Source organism: Alligator mississippiensis, chromosome 6 (assembly GCF_030867095.1).
Source record: "Alligator mississippiensis isolate rAllMis1 chromosome 6, rAllMis1, whole genome shotgun sequence".
NCBI lineage: Eukaryota > Metazoa > Chordata > Crocodylia > Alligatoridae > Alligator > Alligator mississippiensis.
Window position 1 is genome coordinate 80880726 of NC_081829.1, and position 14475 is coordinate 80895200.

The 14475-nt window shown below is 45.2% G+C and overlaps 1 long non-coding RNA gene across 2 annotated transcripts in view; it reads right to left on the minus strand.

Moving 5' to 3' along the window:
• Positions 1-3665: 3665 nt before the first annotated feature.
• LOC132251204 (uncharacterized) overlaps positions 3666-14475 on the minus strand; it is a 63939-nt gene continuing 53129 nt past the window's right edge. Inside the window, exons 6-7 of one of the 2 annotated variants that reach the window (XR_009463105.1) lie at positions 6961-11590; positions 3666-5232 (exon numbers count right to left, since the gene is read on the minus strand). This is a non-coding gene — a long non-coding RNA (uncharacterized LOC132251204). The remainder of the gene's footprint in view (positions 5233-6960; positions 11591-14475) is intronic. The other variant, XR_009463104.1, reaches the window with a different exon arrangement.

Genomic DNA, 14475 nt, shown 5'->3' on the forward strand with positions numbered 1-14475 from the left:
CCTGCTGAAGGTGGTGTATATGGGCCCTTTGTATGATGGGGCCAAGAGTGCCATGAGCCACCTGAACCCTGGCCACTCAACAAAGGAGAAGGGCTGGCCATCCACAGCAAGCATCTCCCCGATGTTCTGGGTGACCTCGCTCGGTTTGGGAAAGCGCCCCCCTGTGTGTCCACCTTTCCCCCACTGTTTCAGGGTGGCCTGCCTCTGCTTTGGGGGGATGGAGGCTTTCAAGGGAGAGGGGGTGTTCTTTTTGGGCATGCTCCCACTGGTGCCAGACTGAGGAGGAGCAAAGGCAAGGGGATGGTGCCTGCAGAGATGCATCAGCATCCCTGTGATGCTCATGCATCTTGTTCTCTTGCCCCAGCTGGTTCGGGCTCAGCAGCACAGGCAGGTAGCTTATGTGGGATTATCTGCCACCTCAAAATGATCTGAGATCACACTACCCCCTCACTTCTGGGGTGTGGGTGGGGCTCCTGCCTTATCCCCCTCCTCAGCAGGCAGAGGCACAACAACAAGAGGAGCTGAGCCAGCTGGCCCCACAACCTCCTCCACAGTCCCTTCCGGGGAAGGGGACCTGGCTCTAGGGGAACTTTGAGGGGTGTGGAGCACAAACTCTGCTTCCCCCTCCTGCCACAGAATTTATTGTGCTATCAAGCCGAGGTCCCTTACTTCAAGATTGAGCTCCTCTAAGACTGGGAGTGGGAGGCTAATGCTGGAATCTGCAATTGGGGTGGAGAAGACTATGCTGCTGGTGCTGCTTGTTGTCATGCTGCTGGTGCTGGGGTTTATTAACACAGCTGGTGTCAGAGGGGGTGCAGCTGCAGGCACTGCTGTGACCTCCTTGCTCCCAGTACCAGCAGAAGCCTCATGGCTGGCTGAAAAGAGACTGCATCTCAGCTTGGGTGGTGCAGAACTGACACCTCTTCCTCTTCCCCCTCTTGCTCCCCTCTCAGACTTGGCTGCACCGGCCTTTTCAGCATGCTTCATGTTTTCCTGTGCTGGAGAAGGTGTCTGACTGTGTGTAGTGTGTGTATATGTAGTTGTCTGTGTGTGCAATCTATTTAATCTATGCTGTGCTTTCCTGAACAGTGCCCAGCAATCACACTGTCAGACAAGACACAGATTTCTTTTTCTTCAGGTAAAAATAAAGACTAATTTCAAAGGAATGGATATAGGAAAAAAAATGATATAGGGATAACAATACTAGTATTGAAGTTAGACTAGTATAGCTGAGCTGTCAGTGTAAGCTGTATCCTATCCAATCGTTTGCAAGTAGAAGACACACTCCGTAGCTAGATAGTAGTAGCTAGGGAGCAGTCAGTCAGTGCCTTTCAGATGCTGCTCTGTGGCAAGAGACAGACTGACAGCTTAGGCACTCACAGGCTTATATGCTGTTTTTAAACTTTTTAGTTCCCTCCCCCAGAGCACTGGGGTTGGAAGGGACCTCAGGGACAGTTGGAAGACACTGGCCAGCTACAGATGTCAGTCTGTTCCCTGCCTCTCCCCACTTCCTCTCCTTACTTTCTCTTTCCCAGCAAGCTCAGCTTTGAAACACTTCAAAACGCTGAAACATCTTTGAAATGGTTTGACCTGTTTCATTTTATTTCAAACATTTTGACATGTCTCCTGTTTCATTTTAGATTCAGAGTTTTGAGCGTCGAAACACTCGAAACACTGCTGAAACAAAACGGCAGTCGAAATTTTGCACAGCCCTACTGCACAGTAATCCCTGTGCAGTCAGCGTCTTGTGTAGATGTGGCCACTCATCATCAAACTTGCTGTACATACTGGCTGGATCTACACATGTGCTTTACTGCAGAGTAGACTAATTAGCTGTGGAGTGAAATGTCAGTGTCTACACATGCAATGGTATTAGGCCACAGTAAACTAATTAATGCTGCAGTAAGATAGATCTTACTATCAGAAGGCATAGTGCAATGGTTACATAAACCATGGTGTCCTCAGGAAGCCTAGACATGTTACAGTATGTTTGTGGTTGGTATGCCAGCTAGCAGAGAAGGCAGCTTTAACAAGAAATAGTAGCACTCTTATTCTGGTGGAGAACTGGGCTAAGAGTTCTTCAGGATCACCATAATATTTTTGTTTATATTTGGAACCTTCAAACCTTGTTATCCTTCATAATGTCTTTCAAACTATGGTATGCATCTTATTTCATGTTCCAAATTGAATTAGCAGCCATTAGCACATTATAAACTCACAAGCATAAAAGATGGGTATGAAAGGATAGAACAACTATTTGTGTGGGAAGTTGCAGTTTTCAAATAAAAACATGTGCTTAACTATCAGTTTCCATCACACCAGTTGGTCTTTGCTTTGAAGGATCTATTTAATTATCTTCTTTGTTTAAGCCCTGCAGGGTGTAAATTCAAGCATATTTTAGGGAAGAATGCTCACAGAAAACCAAAACCTTTTTTGGCAGAAAACCAATTCTGTTTTTATTTTTAATATACAGTGGTGCTGTTTTCAGCTCTACAGTTAAAGGTCTACATTATTGTTCCCACTAAAACATCCATTTTCAAGGTTTATAGAGTGACTCTGAAAAATTTGCCTTATGGCAGCGCCATGCAACTGTTCTTTGGATGGCAGATTCCTTGGAAAATATTCTGTATGCTGCCAAGACACTGGTGGCAATCAACAAATAAAAAATAAAAAGAATGACAGATTTTAATGAATTAATATTTTTTATTTTTAATAAAAGAAAACCACTCAGAAAATATAGAGAATTTCAAGGCAATTATGGAATAAGATATTAACTTAAACAAAATCAGTGCAGTAATCTGAACTGAATAAATATTGCACAAAAGGAATATTACAATGCCTCCATTAACTCATATACAGAATACAGCGGTCAGGCAGAAACTACATTTGACTTCGTTGCATTTTGCCCATGTAATGGCTGTAAGATATAAGTAGAGGAATATCTTCCCATGCATTACAATCATATTCTGCTAAAATATTATTACTTGGTTCAAATATACAAATGGCCTTGAAGTAAGAGTTGTTTTTAACTGTCTTTTAATTGGGCTCATTCCAGAATTCTGTATTACAATTAAAAGGGCCCATGATGGGATTATATCCAAATCATAGGACATCCTGAGAGTGTTTGACCAAGGTTGTCCAATTAGCAATAATGCCAAAGTTTTACCACCAGCTCTTCTACCTAGTGCACAAGAATAGTAGGAGTTAAGTCAACAGAGTGTCATAAAACTAGAAAATTCTTACTTATTCCTATTCCAATAGAAGAAAATGAAGATTTAAAAACAGGAGTGGCTAAGGAAGTAGAAACTAGAAAGCCTTTTCTTAATCTGAGACTAGAGTGGGGATATGCTGTGCTGACCTGATCATTTGCTATAAATAAAGAAGGGAATTCTGATCTGAATACTGTTAAGCCCTGGAAAGGGAAGAACAACTTTCTGTACTAATTTCTGCACCAAAGTCCACTCTGTCTCAGGTCATATTGCAATAAGGGCCTATGGTCTCAGTTTACTTCTAAATCTTTATTTATTTAAAACAGTTGCCCTTGCATGCAAATATCTTTTAGTTAATATACAGTTTTCAGGTTCTGTATTTTTATTTTCTGTTGGTAGCGGGACAGGTTTTCACCTTGACACTTTAAATGGATTAATGTCTTCCTGCCCCACTTGTACAGAACAAAGTGCACACAAGTGTGTGTGTGTGTGTGGGGGGGGGTGTACATTATTCTGTACAAAAGGGACAGGAAGAATTTAATCTGTTTAAAATGTCAAGGGCAAAACCTGTCCCACTACAAACAGAAAATAAAAACACAGACCCTGAAAACTGTATATTAACATATACATATATATGTTATATGTCACAACCCAAGGGTGTGATTTACTGTGTGTGTGCTTCGGCACTGCTAAATTATTTCCTGCCACGAGGAGCTTTCTTTGCAAGGTGCATTTCTCAGTTGCAAAGAGAAAACCCCGGTGCAAAGGAGTTCCCGCCACCCGCATGCAAATTTGTGTCCCACTATTGGCTAGTTCTAAATTATTCCCACGTGGCGGCTAGCGATTGGCTTGCTAGCCGTATAAGAGGCTTGAGCGGTTTCCGCCCAAGTTGGAGGACTCCACAACCATCTAGTGGAGAAGGAGGACTTCACGGCTCGTGAAGAACTCTAAGCGCTGTGGAGTCTATCGGACCCAGCGTGTGCCTTAAGAAGGCTATAGGGGTCTGATCAACCTCTGGCCTCTCCCTGTCGCCGAGCGCAATCCCTGGACGAACCCCTTCCCTGCGCGCTTGTTCCATGGAGCCTAGCAAACTTCGTGAGTGTGTGTATTCAGAGCTCTGTCTGAGTTATTTCAAGAGGCTCGAGTTTTCTGCGGGTCTTGTTCGAGTTCGTGTTGTGGAGCCTAGCAAACTCCACTTGTCTGTCTGTAACTGCAACGCAAACAAGTTTTTCCTGCCTGCACCACGACCATCTACGGTGTAAGTAAAATAATCTTTAATCAACTGCTACACGTCCGTGCCTAATTCTAGTCTGCTGGCCTGCATTCCCCAACCCGCGTGCCAGGGCTGGCCACAGCCTGCCGCGCGCCCCTGAGGGCCTCAGACCGCTCCCGGCCTGCACATTATATATGTATATAGGAGGACTGGAAAAGGTCCAATGTGGTCCCCATTTTCAAGAAGGGGAGGAAGAAGGACCCAGGCAACTATAGGTCAGTCAGTCTCACCTCCAGCCTTGGCAAAGTCTTTGAAAAAATTATCAAGGCTCACATTTGCGAGAGCCCGGCAGGACAAATTATGCTGAGGGGAAACCAGCACGGGTTCGTAGCAGGTAGATCATGCCTGACTAATCTAGTCTCTTTTTATGACCAGGTTACAAAATGCCTGGATGCAGGAGTAGGGGTTGACGTTGTTTACTTAGACTTCAGGAAGGCCTTTGATACAGTATCCCACCCCATACTGGTGAACAAGTTAAGAGGCTGTGACTTGGATGACTACACAGTCCGGTGGGTGGTGAATTGGCTAGAGGGTCATACCCAGAGAGTCGTAGTGGATGGGTCGGTATCGACCTGGAAGGGTGTGGGCAGTGGGGTCCCGCAGGGCTCAGTCCTTGGACCGATACTCTTCAATGTCTTCATCAACGACTTGGACGAGGGAGTGAAGTGTACTCTGTCCAAGTTTGTGGATGACACAAAATTGTGGGGAGAAGTGGACACGCCGGAGGGCAGGGAACAGCTGCAGGCAGACCTGGACAGGTTGGACAAGTGAGCAGAAAACAACAGAATGCAATTCAACAAGGAGAAATGCAAAGTGCTGCACCTACGGAGGAAAAATGTCCAGCATACCTACTGCCTAGGAAATGACCTGCTTGGTGGCACGGAAGCGGAAAGGGATCTTGGAGTCCTAGTGGACTCCAAGATGAACATGAGTCGGCAGTGTGACAAAGTCATCAGAAAAGCTAATGGCACTTTATCGTGCATCAGCAGATGCATGACAAACAGAACCAAGGAGGTGATACTTCCCCTCTATCGGGCGCTGGTCAAACCGCAGGTGGAATACTGCATGCAATTTTGGGCGCCGCACTTCAAGAGGGATGTGGATAACCTGGAGAGGGTCCAGAGAAGGGCCACTCATATGGTTAAGGGCTTGCAGGCCAAGCCCTATGAGGAGAGACTAAGGCACCTGGACCTCTTCAGCCTCCGCAAGAGAAGGTTGAGAGGCGACCTTGTGGCTACCTATAAGTTCATCATGGGGGCACAGAAGGGAATTGGTGAGGCTTTACTCACCAAGGCGCCCCTGGGGGTTACAAGAAATAATGGCCATAAGCTATCAGAAAGCAAATTTAGACTAGACATTAGGAAGAACTTCTTCACAGTTAGTGGCCAAAGTCTGGAATGGGCTCCCAAGGGAGGTGGTGCTCTCCCCTACCCTGGGGGTCTGCAAGAAGAGGTTAGATAGGCATCTAGCTGGGGTCATCTAGACCCAGCACTCTTTCCTGCCTATGCAGGGGGTTGGACTCGATGATGTATTGAGGTCCCTTCCCACCCTAACATCTATGAATCTGTGTGTGTGTATATACATATATAGCATATTTTAGCCATTGCCAAAATTAATTGAATACCATTGCTTACATGAATTATTATTTTTGTTTCTGAGTTTTTCCCCTAAATTATTGAGTGATTTTGTATTCAATATTTATCCAGGTTATGTAGCTAGGGAAACACAAAGTGAATAGTTCACCCATCAAATAACTTATCTCCTTAATTTAATGAAAATTTTAAATACAATATTCAGTTTTTGTAGTAATATTCACTTTGTTCTAGCTAGGCTCAAGTCTATGGGCATATAATGAATCATATTTTCAGCATTATCTTATATTTTAAATGGTTACAATACTTTATTTTACATATAAATTAATATTATATTATGAGGTCTTAAAAATGTATGTTTCCTCAATAAAAGTATTATTATTGTTATCCTATGGCTGCACTACTTTGTGAAACTTTCAAAACTGAAATATTTCTATTGAGATGCTCTAAGATTATATGTTGAAGTACTCAGGTATTGCTGCAACACTTTCATGCATCTTAGGTCAGATAAAGAAGTTACACTTATTGCGTGGTAAACATATAGAAAGGGAGATGGAACCCAGGTGTCTGGGTTTTCCCAGCTGGGAGGCAGAATGCATGCATTTCATAGCATGGTCAGTGCCAAGTTGTGAGCAGCTGCAGGGTTTCCAGCCTCAGGTGGGGAAAAGGGTCCAGACAGGGGACTCATCATCATAGGTCCCTTGGTGTCTCCCTTGTTTGCAGACTCCATATTTGTGTGTGGGAGGTCTGGCCATGGAACCCAAGATGCTGGATCCAGTATGGTCAGCTGGAGATATGTGCATAGATGGCACTGGTGAAATGAGGACAAAATGAGACCTTCAATGTGGGCAGTTGGAATGGACAGGTGGCAACTGCTTGCACCTACCCTACTGTGGTATTTGAACGAGCTGTCCAGGTCCAGGAACACACTGCAAAGGTCCTTTCTTCAGCTTCTACTTGTTGATTCAAAGCAAGCATAAGGACTTTTATTCCTGGTTTGAGGTCATAGCACCTGCACTGGAGGCTTACTGCACTTGAATGAATGAATGAATATTTGTGCCTAAAAAAAAAAAAAATCCGTTTTGAAAAATACCCATGTCCACCTATCACTTCCTACAGGATAAAGAGTTTCGTTTTCAATTTGAACTTCATAAGAAATATTTTCTTATTTGAGAAGGCTGACCTTCTTTTTCCTTAGAAGCCCTTAACTTTCACCTGTTTCAGTGGTAAAGAAATAAATGAGGCTTCTACAGTCTTTCAAGGTCTTGATTTAAAACTAATTGTATTATAAAGGCACTAAACCTGGACAAATAGTGGGAAAAGCTTTTTGTATACATGTTCATAAAATTGGATGTGTAATCTGACGTGAATGCACCCTTCATAACTTGGATTGCACATGTACTAAGAATTACTTGTTATGGCTATGGCAAAATAAAACTGAATGTACAATCTGCTGGAATGTCAATAAATCAGACTTCTGCCTTTCTCAATGAAGTAAAATGCAGCAACCTTTACATCTGGACTCTAGATCTATGCCCACAGATAAAGCAAAATAAGATAGAAAAAGAGTTTAAATTTCTGAGGTCTGCTTATCTAAAAACTTGTCTCTAAAGCATTTTGAGAGAGAAGTCACATATTCTGGTTTTATGCAGAATTCCTGCAGAAATGCAATTGGAGGGTATCCGTGCAGGGAAAGTTTACCCAGAAGTGCGAAGAGGTAGGAAGTAAAGCACGTTTTCTGGTAATTTCTTCCTTAAACCTCTTGGAGTAAGAAAGCAAGAAGATACTTGGAAAGGACTTGTACATATATTCTTCACACACAAATAATTTAAATATTAAGTTCTAGTGAAGTGTAATTTTGCCTTTGGAGTTCAAGTCCCCTCTTACAAAAATCTTATCATTACAGTTACTTGTATCTATGCATTGTCACTAGTTAAGTTTTTGCTTTCTTATAAGTGAAGCTACAAGAGCTAGTTCAAGAAAAAAAAAAAAGAATTACAGGTCCTTTGACTAGAATCTTCTCTGCTACATCTTCACAATGCCCTCAAAAGACCAATAGTCTGCTTCAATCTAGTATGTTCACTTCTGGGTCCACTGCATTCAAAACATCTGTGGCAGCAGACTCAGTTGGGCATGATATTCTCACGCCTTACCAGGACCCAGTTTTGCTGCTGTATAGACAAGGTGTCTCAGCAGCCCTGGGTGCATCTACAATTTACTGCGCAGTAGCATGCATGTATGCAAATGCACACCCTTAATGGACAGTAAACTTCACTAATTATGAGTAAATTTGCTACCTGTAACTGCAATTTATTTAGGATTAATTACTGCACAGTAGTGCTTGGGTATATGCCAGGAGCAAATTCACTCCTGGTCAGCCAGCTAGCAGGGGGTGGGATATTGCTCCTTACCCCTGGGAGCTGCCTTCTGCTGAGGCAGGATCTGCCACCAGAGCCTGGGCAGGGACTGTCTCCCTGCCCTCGAAAAGGGAGATCCAAGCCCCCCACTCTGAGATCATGATTGGGGAGTGGGTGGCTGGGATATCCTTTTCTCCCAGAACTAGTCCTATGACTGTGGAGCTGGCGCTAGGAACTCTGTGACGGCAGGGGCTGGGGAGTTGGTTCCCTGCCCAGTTCCATGATCATGGAACTGGGTGGGGAACAGGCTCTCCAGCCCCCACCCTGCAATCATGGAGCAGAGGCTGGGAACTGAACTGGTCAGGGGCAGGTCCCAGCCCTATGCCCTGAATAGATGATTGAGGTGTGGGGCTTGGAAAGAGCTTCAGAGGTGGAGCAGGTCCCAGTCCCTTGCCCCACTCTGTTGGTGGGGCAGTGAGCAGTGAGACCTCAGCTGGGTAAGGAATCCACCCATTGGTGGATTGAGGCAGAGACACCCTCTAACTCCTAAATGCCCTGACTAGAGACAAACAGAAATTAAGTATGATGCTAATTTAGAAAAGCCTTTTTAAGCTCCATCTTTGTTCAGGACAGTCGTAGAATCATAGAAAGTTAGGATTGGTAGGAACCTTCTGGAGGCCATCTAATCCAAACCCCTTGTCACAGAGCGGGGTCCCCTGGGGTAGCCATGTTGCCCCTGGAGTCTCTGTGACTGTGCAAGCTCTGCCCCAAGGGCACCCTCTTGTCTTTCCTGCCACGTCTTGTTGGTAAAATAAACCAGGGGGCTTCCCACAGGCCTATGCTTGGTCCCACTCTGTCCGAACCCAACTCAAGCTCACTGGTCTTTGAATCCGTTGCCAGGACTTTTTTCAATACTGTGCTGCACAGGGCATGTCAGGCCTTATGGTCCAATTGTGTGGCTCCAACGTCCCCTTTACCATGCCCCGCGCCTTACAGATGTTACACAGATGTTATACTTTCTATTGGGTCCTTGGCCTACTTGGCCTCCGCCCTTTTAAAATAGCTAGGCTTTCTAGCCTAGATCCACTGTGTTAGGCTCAACTTTGAAGCGCTAGCTCTCAATCTCCTCTTGTCACCAGGCCCCTAGCTCTTGTCTGCTGCACCCCTCTGGCACTGGGCTCCCCAGCCCTCTGAAGCTGTGCTCCTCTGGTTCTGGGGCTCTACACAATCATGTGCCCCCCTCTGGGCAGTAATGAGACCTCCTCCTCCTCTTATAGCCTCACCCCACAAGCACCAGTACAAACAATAATGCAAACATAAGCCCCTGGGCTATAACATAACAGCAACCATGTAGGCAGGACTCTGCCCCTTTTAGAGGACAAACTTCCACCCTTAGGGTAGTGCACCCTCTTAGCCCTGGGTACCTTGTGAGCTCCTAGAGTCTAACTGTACTTGGAGGTAGTAAAGCCTTGGGTAAGTACCTTGTGCAGGATCTCCTTCCCCTGGCTGTTACCAGAGAGAAAGTGACCCTGCCACCCCCAGCCTGGAGCTTATATGTTCCTTGGGCTCTGCCTCCTTCCAGTTAGCTGAACACGTGCAGATGCAGGCCGATTACCTTATTAGCCTGTTACTCAGGCAACCTGCAGCTGTGGAGCTCTGCCTAGCCTGCAGGGCTCCTTTGCTAAGCTGCTTCTGCCCTTAAAGGAGCAGGCACACCATAGTGCGCTGCAACATCCCTGCTCAAAGCAAGACCATCCCCAACTAGATCATCTCAGCCAAAGCTTTGTCCAGCCAGGTTTTGGAAACCTCCAAGGATGGAGCTTCTATCACCTCTCTGGGTAACCTGTTCCACTCTTTTACTACCCTCCTAGTGAGAAAATTCTTCCTACCCTAAAACGTCCTTGCTGCAACTTGAGACTGTCACTCTTTGTTCTGTCATCTGCCACCACTGAGAACAGTTTAACTTTTTTGAACCCCACTTCAGGTACTTGAAGGCTGCTATTAAATCCACCCCCCTCCATCTTCTCTTCTCTAGACTAAATAAGACCAGTTCCCTCAGCCTTTCCTCATAAGTCAGGTGCCCCAGCCCCCTCACCATTTTTGTTGCCTTCCACTGGACTCTCTCCAATTTGTCCACATCCTTTCTGTAATGAGGCCCCCAAAACTGAACACAGTACTCCAGATGTGGCCTCACCAGTGCTGAATAGTAGGGAATAATCACTTCCTTTGACCTACTGGCAACACACCTACCAATGCAGCCTATTATGCCATTAGTCTTCTTGGCAACAAGGACACACTGCTGGCTCAGATTCAGTTTATTGTCCACTGTAACCCCCAGGTCCTTTCCTGAAGAGCTGCTGCCCAGCCAGTCAGCCCCCAGCCTGGACTGGTGCATGGGATTGTTCCATCCTAAGTGCAGGACTTTGCACTTGTCTTTGTTGAACCTCATGAGATTCCTTTTGGCTCAATCCTCCAATTTGTCTAAAGACACGCTTACCTGTAAGTCCAACTGAATTTAAAGTCAAGCATTTAGCACATGCTGTTCCAAACAGAAGCAGGTTTATACACGTGCTTCCCACATCAGACCTATTATCATTTTAGAAACAGTAATTCTTATGAGTGTTTGGCTTCTGAACTGTCTGATCAAGACTTGTTCAGGATTGACAGATACTACAGAGGTCTAGAAGTTAGAAATGGAAAAGTCCTACTAAATTATCTGGTCCATTTCCTAATCATGTGAATTTCCTAATAAAGTGAATTTCCTAATTCACTTTATTTTCTATGTCCAAAGCATTGCAGTGTCCACCTCTTCCTTTGGGAGACACAGTAATGAATCTCATTGTCAGGAAGTTTTTCCTGATACTCAGCCTAAATGGTCCCTTTCTTAATTTAAATACATTACCTCTGGTTATGGCCCTTCTTCCTATCCTAAATAATTCAGCCAAGTAATCAGGTACAATTATAGCTGCATCAATTAGCTTTCCATAATGAGAAGATTAATAAGTTCCAGACAAATTCTCAGAATTACCAAGGACTGAAGAATACAAACAATAGATACAGACGTGGTGTTCTATAGGGGTTCAGCACCACTTTACTCTTGTTCAGCCTGTCTTTGCGGTCACTAAGCAAAGAGGAATGGCTTATTGTCTCTTCAGTGTGCTGTAAGAGAGGAACAAGGCAGGTGAAATTGAATCACATGTTGCTACTAGAGAGGCAGACTCTCCCTCCCGACCCAAAGCTGGAGGTTATTCAAGCTGTTTCAAGCAAAAACTTAGAACAACAAGACAAATGATAACTGTCAGCAGAGTTATAAAAATCCTTAATAAAATATGTAGAATAAAGTTTTAAGTGAGAGAGTAGTGAAATTGCACTGTCATTATCAGAGAGAGCAGCTGAACTGGTGCTCTCTTTATATTGCAACACTGGGTGCCAACAACCTTTAATCCTGCAAGTGTGATGTCGGTAGGTCAGGTTCAGCTGTTCTTGGGAAAACATGGATGAATAGCATGATAAAAAGTGTGCGCTAACATCCATTTACATGGGCAGTTGGTAGCATCCATGGGTAGTAGTCTTTATTTGGAGCACCTCATTAGTGATGTAAAATACTCAATTGTAACTCAATGTTTAAGTGCACTTGTAAATCAGAAGCCCCAAAAGGGTCCAGTACTGGTAATAATTATGTAGACAAGTAAAGTTACTCATGTATTGAACCTACTGGGATTACTCAAAGGTGAAGTTATTCTTGAGTACTGTAATAGATACACTATGGAAGTCACATCCTAGGATCAGACATTTCTGTTAACCACACTGTAAATCTATGTTGAAATATTTGTCTACAAAATTTGTCTTGTAATTTCCCCTTTATTCTCTTATATGCATTACTGAATTTCTTCCACTGTATTTCTTGTGATTGTAACATTTTACTAGTAACATTTTTTCCAAACATTTCTTCATAAATAATTTAACTGACAGCAAAATATATACCTTATTTATTGTAACACCATACAGATTTTAATCGTATATCATGCTGAAAACATACACTATAATGTTTTGTATCTAGAATAAATTTGATGTGCAGATGTACAAAGAATCTGTTCTGAACGCTTGCCAGGTTTTCTTGGAGGACAATTCCAGCTTATATCTACATGCAAGTCTTCTCTGCATTTAATGAAAATAATGAAAAAGGCCCCACTTGTAATTCCATATAATGTATTTAAATAACAGTTCAAGAAAGTGTTTTTTGAAAGATGTTTAAGAAACTCCCCAACTCACCATGCTCCTACAGGAACTTGTCATTTGCTTGACCATTCCTTGGGTAGGATCTCTCTCAGCTGCATTTTACATACTATGTCTCTGAATCCCCCACAGCATGCTTCTGGTCATAAACATCATACTAAAGTCCCTGACACTTAGGCAGCTTTCGATGGCAAGCAAACGTTTGCTGAATGCTTTTGCAAATCTCACGTTGACTTCAATAGGAAAGTGACACAAGAAACAATGGCAAATTATGGCCCCCAAACTGAGGCACCTAAAAATCATTAGTTTCTTTCAGAAATGCTTACTATGATGTATGGCTTGAAGTGTACCATCAGCAGATCCTAAGACCTGGCCTTGCTTCTGGAGATGACTCCAGGTCTTTCTAAGGTATTATATCAGGTGTGGGCAATTATTTGAGCCTGGAGGCCACATAGGGAGTTTTGATGAGTTGTGGGCTGGGTCAGCACACCCCTTCCCCCACCACCCCCCACCGCAGTGACAACTCATCAAACCTCCCTGTGTGGGATGGGGCCGCAGGCAGGTGAGCAGGTAGGGAGCATTGTTCTGGAGTGGGATGGGTGGGTGAGGCAAAGATCATAAGCAGGGATCTGGGTTTTCCATTTCCCATGAAAAAAAAAGAGTAAAACAGGTTTTCCCTATTACTGGAGTAAAACATGGATTTCTCCTTTTAGCAGAGAAACCCATGGATTTTGCAGTTTTGTAACAAGCCCTCTGCAGGCTGGCAGAGTTCCAGCTTGCAAGGGGCTGGGAGGGAGTGGAAGGAGGGTGGTTAGGCAGCCTGGAAAGAAGCTCCCACAGGTAAGTGGCAGGGGGGATTGAGGCACCCAGATGGAGGGAGGGAGGGAGTTGAGTAGGGCTGGGCCTGGGGCTGCTGCTGGGGCAGTGCATGAGGCTTGGGGCCCAGACCTGCAATGCATGGCTGCAGGGCCACGGAGGGGAGTAAGACAGGTCATGGGTGGCTTGTTCAGGCAGGGGTGGGGGAGTTGGGTTGGCTCCCCACTGCTCTGTGTACTCCTGGGGATAGGGGGGGGACACATGCCCCACCAGATCTGTCCATGGGGTGGGGGCAGGCACGGGCTGCAGGCTTGGGCTCCTACCCTGTTGCCCTCCCCCAGGGCTTCCATAGCCCAGCGGGTGTGACCTGGCACTGCAGGGCACAGTGGGGCCATGCAGGAAAGCTCCCTGCCTCTGCAAGCTCCTGGCAGGGCTGGGGGATCAGGGGCTGTGGTTGGGAGTTGAGAGGCACCTGCAGGGACAAGGGGCTGTGAGGAGGGCCAGGGGGGTATGGAGTGATAGTGAGGGAGACAAGCAGACTCAGGGGAGCTGTGGGGGGCTTTTTATTTTAGATCACAGATTTTAGGGGTTTTATCAGAGACTTTGCAATTTTTTAAATCAGGGAAAACCAGTATCCCTGATCACGAGGCAGAGTCATGGGCCTGTGACAGGGTAGGGCCAAGGGCAGAACCACAATCCACTACCTGCATTCCCCTGACTTTTGGGGTGGGATTAAGGAATGCAGAGTGTGTGTGGGGGGGGGAGGGGGGGATGTTTGGGGAGTATGTGCATGTTTGTGTGTGTGGAGGAAGCTGCCTGGGTGCTAGGTACTGGGAGCTGGCCCAGGGTGAGGGGAGGCAGGAGGGAACAGGGGACATGCGCAGCATAGCTCATCCAGGCAGTGCAGTCTGTGGCTACTCCCACATCACTCTGTATGGGACTCAGCTCTGCCCATTCCCATCTGGAGCAACCTGCACCACACTCCCACCCTC